This window comes from Sorex fumeus, unplaced genomic scaffold, assembly GCF_029834395.1.
Source record: "Sorex fumeus unplaced genomic scaffold, SorFum_2.1 ptg000035l, whole genome shotgun sequence".
Classification (NCBI taxonomy): domain Eukaryota; kingdom Metazoa; phylum Chordata; class Mammalia; order Eulipotyphla; family Soricidae; genus Sorex; species Sorex fumeus.
In genome coordinates, this window is record NW_026606092.1 from 13,217,767 (window position 1) to 13,225,384 (window position 7,618).

A 7,618-nucleotide genomic window follows, 5' to 3' on the forward strand; every position below is an offset into this window, starting at 1 on the left:
GAGCACAGAGCCAGGAGTAAGCCCTAAGTATCACTGAGTATGGCCCAAATTAACTTCATCATCTTCCCACTTCCCATGCTTCCCCCTCACCAAAGTTAACAAAAAATCTATGAGAAGGGTGGTCAATTTTGCCTACGACTGCACCAAAAAGCAAACTATGGCATTTCACTGTATTCCTCTTTTCTACATTTTGAGAAACCTCCCCATAGAGGTATTTTCAGTGAAACACAGTAGCCAACCTTGGCAGATCAAAAACATGCAATTTTGGAGCTGTGGCAATAGCATAGAAAGAAGGGTGTTTGCCTTGCATGCAGCCAACCTGGGTTCAATTCCCAGCATCTCATATGGTCCTATGAACACCTCCAGGAGTGATTCCTGAGTGCAGAGCCAGGAGTAACCCCTGAGCATCACTGGGTGTGACCCAAAAAGAAAAAAAAAGAACATATAATCTTTGGATCCTTTAATGGCACTCTGTTCTGAGTTTGTCATATAAACTTACAGGAAAAGATGAAGGTCATACTTATCTCAGAGATAGAAGTCTTGTTCTTCTGGGTGACTATTGCAGGGAATTTCCGTTGCTCAACCTGAAAGGTTATTCCTATTTCTCAAGTCTTGCCATTGAATATCTCATCATTTTAGTCACCACTGTTTACTTTCTCTGGTTCTAGAGAGCCAGTGATGTTTCATTGGCTTGCAAACAGCATCTAAGGAACGCAATTTGCAAAGTATCAAAGAAGCTGGGAGGCTGAGATGAATAGACAAATTGTAAATGTTTGTCCCACTAGGAATGGATTATCAGTCTCCCAACACAAATGAATACAATGGGGCTTTTTTATTTTTTGCCACACCCGGCATGCTCAGGAGCTACTCCTGGCTGTGCACTCAGGAATCACTCCTGGCAGTGCTCAGGGACCATATGGGATGCTTGGGAAATCAAACCTTGGTCAACTTTGTGCAAGGCAACAAATAGGGAGCTTTTTAGTTTCTTTTCTGTGCTAAGAGTGGGTCAACGCTTACTTCTGTGGCTCCGAAATCCCATATTTGTTTTATCTGAGCCAAATGCAATGATGACTCAATAATGAGCAACAGATTTTTCTTTGTCTCAAATGCAAGTGAGTTATTTAATAATATTTTAGAGAAATCCCTGAGAAACAGCCCACATTGAAAAAAACCTGATAAATTCATTGGGAAATGAATTTAAAATTGGAGGCTACCAATTTTATGTCTCTTCTGTATACTCCTATGCACTACAATTAGTGTATTTGATATACTAAGTCAACTAGATTTGCTTGACTTATAGGATTTCTTACTTGATATTAATAGCAATTTAGTCTAAGACATATCTTAAAATCGTGTACATGCCAAAGAAATTTTGGAGAGGTTTATTATAAAAATAATGTTAGAGAATACAGAAATGTAGACGGTGAAACCTAAAAGGCTTCCTCTCAAATTCATACCCCTCCATCTACCCCAACTCCATATTCATTCCATACATAATCTCTGTTCACAGGTAGATGTGAACTGGGAGATGTGTATTGTTTTCCAGATACTGCAATGGCCCTTTTACTCCCCCTAGCTCATCACACTTTAATACTGCACATTTTTATACGTATGTAGTCTTTTTGGGGGGGGGGGTTTGGGCCCTACCTGCTGTACTATCGTTCTGGTACTACTGCCTCACAGAGGGACACTGGCTGGGCAGGTGCGGGCTGGCCACCTGGCCCGCCAGAGCCTGCACGCAGGGCCCAAGCACGCAGCCGCGACTCCCGCCTGCACCCCACGCCCCGCATGCGTGAGGCTGCGGCCCCGGGCTCCTCCTCGGATGGGGGCTGCAGGCAAGTGGGGCAGTGAGGCCAGAAGGATCCCAGGAGGTGCCGGAGCGGGAGACGGGCCGCAATGATGTTCTGAAACGCTTTCCTCCCCGTCCTCGGGAACCGGCCGCTGGGGAGCGGTGGGCAGCGCTGGCCGAGCCCGACCCGGCCCCCCGCCAGCCGCCCCCGACCTCAGCACTGCCAAGCCGCACCCCTGTCACTGGTCCGTTTGCTCGTCACAGCTCTCCAGCGACCACAGAACCTTCCAGGAGCTGGTCCCAGTCTGACCTCCTGTGAGCTGACTCCCCGGGGTTCAAGTTCGGATTCTGAGCTTGTTTGGTTCTGCCAGTCGGGCCGCGTGCAGGCCACCCTGGAGAGAGCGTGACCTGTGTGAAAATCCAATCATGAAGTGAACGACCTAAAAGCTCATTATCTCTATTTATTTTACCACAATGTGAACGAAAGAGACTGACAAGACACGGAACCGCCATGGGAAAGCGAGAGCCTCGGCTCCAACAGGGAATTATTCATAAAGGAGAAACCCAAGAACCCACCCCCCCCAAAAAAAAGAAAACCACAACCCTCTGTAGTTTTACACCCTTCACCTTTATGAATTGCATTTTAAGTTTATCCAGTATATCTTAGTGATTTCCTCATGTTAATACACAGAGAATTTCCTCTTTTAAGAATACTACCTAGGCTGGAGCGATAGCACAGCGGTAGGTCGTTTGCCTTACAAGCTGCCAACTTGGCTGACCCGAGTTCGATTCCTCTGCCCCTCTCGGAGAGCCCGGCAAGCTACTGAGAGTATCTCGCCTGCACGCAGAGCCTGGCAAGCTCCCCGTGAGGTACTTGATATGCCAGACACAGTAACAACAAGTCTCATGATGGAGACGTTACTGGGCCCGCAGGAGCAAGAATACTACATAGTATTATACAATATGACTAAATATAACTTAGTTATGAACTAAGGAGTTTGGATTTTTCCCAGTCACATCAAGGTTAACACAGATATCCTGTTATTTATTCCTACATGTGCTAAAGTACTCACATATAATAAATTATTCCCCAATACTTTCTGACAAAAGCCTCTTTTAAAGATGAAATCAGGCGGTTTGCGTCTACGTGGCTGGATCTGGAGCATGTCATGCTAAGCAACATGCTAACCTTCCGAAGTTAGTCAGAAGAAGAGGAACAGAACGATCTCCCTCAGCTGTGGTATACAAAGTATCATAATAAAGAGACAACAACTGCTCAAAGGCAGCAGAAACTGAGAACTTATCTTTTTTTTTTTAAATTTTTTTGTTTGTTTCCAGGTCGTACCTGCGATACACAGGGGTTACTCCTCACTCATGCACTCAGGAATTACTCCTGGCGGTGCTCAGGGGACCATATGGGATGCTGGGAATTGAACCCTGGTCAGCCATGTGCAAGACAAACGCCCTACCCTCTGTGCTATCACTCCAGCCCAAGAACTTATGTTTAAAAGGAAAAAATCACTGCAGAGGGCATGGGGGCAAAGGTTGTGGGGGTTGGCACACTCACTGAGACAAGGTGGGGAGGGGTGGGGTTGGAATATTTTTCACATGAAACCCTGCTATTATCAATATTGTAAATCATGGTGCCTAGAAAAATTTTTTTAAAAAAATAACTCTTCTAACTATTCTTTTGTAACTCCGTGGACTGAAAGTTTGAACATCTTTCTTCATGCAAAATTATAAAAGATGTTTGTTGTAAAATTGCCTATTCAGTCTATCTGCACACTTTTCTATTTAGTTGGTTGTCTTTTACGATTTGGTGAACATATTCACTGTAAGTCACCCTCATGCTATGCAAAAGAAGTCTGAAAACAAAAGACAGTCTCACTTCCCTCCTTACATTTATGAGACAATAATTCAATTCAGAGAAAGTGGGGAGAAAGTTTCGACAAATGGTTCTGTAACACTGAGCATCCAGCATAGACCAACATAGACCAAAAAAAATGAATGAAGACTTAACCCTCACAAACTAAGTCAGAAAAGATGTATTGCTCAAAATAAAATGTAATGGCCAGAGCTATAGATAGTACAGCGGGTAGGGCATTTGCCTTGCATGTGACTGACCCGGGTTCCTGAGTGCAGAGCCAGGAGTAACCCCTGAGCATCACTGGGTGTGACCCAAAAAGCAAAAATAAATAAATAAAAATTTTAAAAATGTAAGATGAAAACTTAGGAAAAAAGAAAACCTTCAGAATCTAGGTCTAAGCAAAAACTCCAGATCAAATAATTGGACCTCTAAACAGAACCAAACATAATTCATAAAAGAAAATCATCAAAAATTTTAAAATCTCTTTTCTGACCAAATAAAATATTTGGTCAGAAAAATGAAAACACAAGTCAGACATTGAGAGAAAACATTGAAATTCATTTATCTGACTATGTACAGAATTTTCAAATTTTAATAATTAAAAAATAGATTGGGCAAAACAGATGAACAGGCTGTATAGCTCACTGAAAGCAGATGATGAGCAAATAAGCACGACAACATTCTTAATGGTTATCAAAGACAAATTAAAATACAATGAAATATCATGACAAAAACAAACACTGTCCTCCCGTTGTTCATCGATTTGCTCGAGCGGGCCCAGTAATGTCTCCATTTTGTGACTTGTTGTTATTGTGTTTGGCATATTGAATACGTCATGCGGGCGAGATACTCTCCGTAGCTTGCTGGGTTCTCCGAGAGGGGCGGAGGAATTGAACATGGCTCGGCCGGGCTGGCTGTGTGCAAGGCAAATGCCCTACCGCTGTGCTATTGCTCTAGCCAAAATATTAAAATTGAAATTAATAATTGTGAGCAAGAATTGGCCTATGGAACAATGGCGGAGGGATTTTGGAGATCTGATGGATGTGGTGCTTAAATTAGTAATACTAATACTATTATAAATCATAATGTCTCAATAAGTTTTTTTGTTTGTTTTTGGGCCACACTTGGCTATACTCAGGGCTTTCTCTTGGCTCTATGTTCAGGGATCAGTCCTAGCATGGCTCAAGGGACATATGGGTTGTGGGACTCAAACCTGGTCAGCCACGTGCAAGGCAAGGGCCCTCCTTGTCTATTCCTCCAACCTCTCACTAAATTTTAATTGAAAAAAAAAATAATGATAGCACCATGTGCAGATGAGAATGCAGATGCTTTGGACTATTAATATATTCTGGCATGAATATAAACAAAATGTAGTATAGCAGTGTAATCATTTCCATGGGCTTGGGACAAAATGCAGAAAGCAGAGATGCTCATTTACAACCGTGGACAGTATCCAGGCAAACCTCTGGCAGGCTCTGCTACATTAGACAGAGGATTTGGAAGCGATCTGCGAGATTGCTTGTGTGTTTATCTTAATTTATTTCTGGACATTCGGATACTTAATTCACATCTTAGTGTTTTAGAAAATGCCCTTACGCCCCCTCCACCCGGTATGTTTTTACAGCAAAATTTGCTCTTTACTAAAATGGCAAAGAGCTTTAGACTATTCATCCTTTATTTCTCCTAGTTCTGCTTCGATTATTAACTTGGGATGCAAATTATCATCAGTTCATTGTAATATATGGTATTACATGGTGAAAATCTATGACTTAGAAACATATCACCCAGTTGTATGACAAAATGCCAGAAATAAAACTTTCTCAGTTGCTTTTGAGTCCATTTGTTTATGTAGGTTATTTCTTTTTTTTTTCTTTTTTTTTTCTTTTTTATTAGTGAAACACCATGAGGTACAGTTGTAGATTTACAAATTTTTGTGCTTGGATCTCGGTCATACCACGATCAAATACCCATCCCTCCACCAGTGCCCATTTTCCACCTATGTAGGTTATTTCTTTTCTTTTTTTTCTTCCTACTGGTGTGTGTTTGGCTTCAAAATAAAGCACTAGAAATGTATGTATTTATCACTTTTTTATGAGCTGAGTATAAGAAATATTAATGCATATTATAGATTTATATTAGGATTAAATGATTTAACTTACATGAAGTAATAGGCAAGCCCTGACAGACAGTATTATAAAACAACACGGAGGAAGTGGCTCCGGCTCCCATGAGTAGGAGATCTGGAGATACGCTGAAGAGGAGAGAGGAAGACTATGATGGGATTTGTCACTGTCAAAGCCCATTTTACCTCATTCATGGTTTATGTGTATAGGGTTAAGCTGACTATTTCCGTGGATATGGTAACACACTCTGTGTTTGCTTTATCTTGTTTTGTACTTAGCACAGCCTGGAGCCATAGAACAGCAGGTAGAAAGTTTGCTTTGCACGCGGCTGACCCGGCCAACCTGAGTTCGATTCCTCCACCCATCATGGAGATCTGGCAAGCTACGGAGAGTATTCTGCCCGCTGGGCAGAGCCTGGCAAGCGCCCTGTGAGGTATCCAATATGCCAAACACAGTAACAACAAGTCGTTACGGGGCTCCCTCGAGCAAATCAGATGAACAACGGGAGGACAGTGCTACAGTGCTATGAATATAAAACAGGAAGCCCCTTCAAAGAACACATACATAGTTTCTTATAAACTCTGGATACTACCAGGTGTGGCCCTCCACAGATAGTTTTAATTTTAAAAATAAATAACATGCCAACATGTTTGGCACCCCTTCCCAAATGAGTAAGTGGGGTGGTTTTTTTGGGTGGGGCACACCCAGCACTATCAGGGGTTATTCCTGGCTCTGCATTTTGGAATTACTACTGGCTGTACTCAGGGGAACATATGGGATGCTGGGGATTGAACACAGGATGGCTATGTGCTAGGCAAGTACTTTACCCAGTGTACTACCACCCAGACCCCAAGAAAAGTGTTTTTCATCTGTGATTTTATATTTTACTAAAACAAAACATTCTTTCTTTAGATATGGAGTTCTAAAAATATCATTTTGCATTGGAAATATTTATTTATATATTTTAGACAAAAGTAAAAAAAATAATTCAATGTTTAAAATTTCTGTGCCCTAAGCATGAAACAGTTTCTGATCCAGACATCAAAGCTTGGATGAACAAAGGACTGTCTGCTTTGTCCTGGCTGATAGAAGAACACCACTACCAATGAACTGTTTCTTTGCCCTTTGCCAGGGTTGTGATCCTCTCAATATATGGTACACATATACTCATATTATATATGTGTACACATATATGATATTACATAAAATACATGTAGAGGCTAGAGAAAAGGTTAAAGAAAAAAACATTATGTTCTTCTGGTTGGAGACTAATTTTAGGTTAATTTTTTTTTAATTAGTGTGGACTAGAACTCTTCTATTGCCATATTTACTCAGACATGATATCATGCAAACTGATTGCATTAGGAAATAGTTTTTTTCCTCCTAATGAATCAGCATCTCTCTTGCTTGTTCTTCCATCATGTCTTGGTTCTAAGGTTGGAAGAACATGATATTAGGTTCCATGCTTTATGTAATAATGATGAAAAGGGTTCAGAATGTTGCTATTATAACTTCTGTTTTTAAGAAATAATTAAATTACCTTTCCACACCTTTTTGATACATTCAGAGATGCTGAGAGCTACCTTCAGCTTTTTGTGTTGGGGGTGCTAGAGATTAAACACCAGCTCATCTCATGCAAAGTAGGTGCTCAAGAAATTGAACTATTTCTTCGGCTCCTAGATTTTTCTTTGTGTGTGTGTGCATTTATGTGTTGGGGGTAAAACCAGCTGTGCTCAGGGATCACTCCTGTCTCTATGATCATGGGTCACTCACTCCTGGAAGAGCTCAGGAGATCATGGGGGATGCCATGGATAAAACTCAGGTTGCCTGCCTAAAAGG

At 41.5% G+C, this 7,618-nt stretch overlaps 1 non-coding gene across 1 annotated transcript; it reads right to left on the reverse strand.

The window, feature by feature from the left end:
- Nucleotides 1-6,781: 6,781 nt before the first annotated feature.
- On the reverse strand, nucleotides 6,782-6,915 carry LOC130027017 (small nucleolar RNA SNORA48). Its single transcript, XR_008792964.1, has one exon. It is a non-coding gene; the product is annotated as a small nucleolar RNA SNORA48 (small nucleolar RNA).
- Nucleotides 6,916-7,618: the final 703 nt, after the last annotated feature.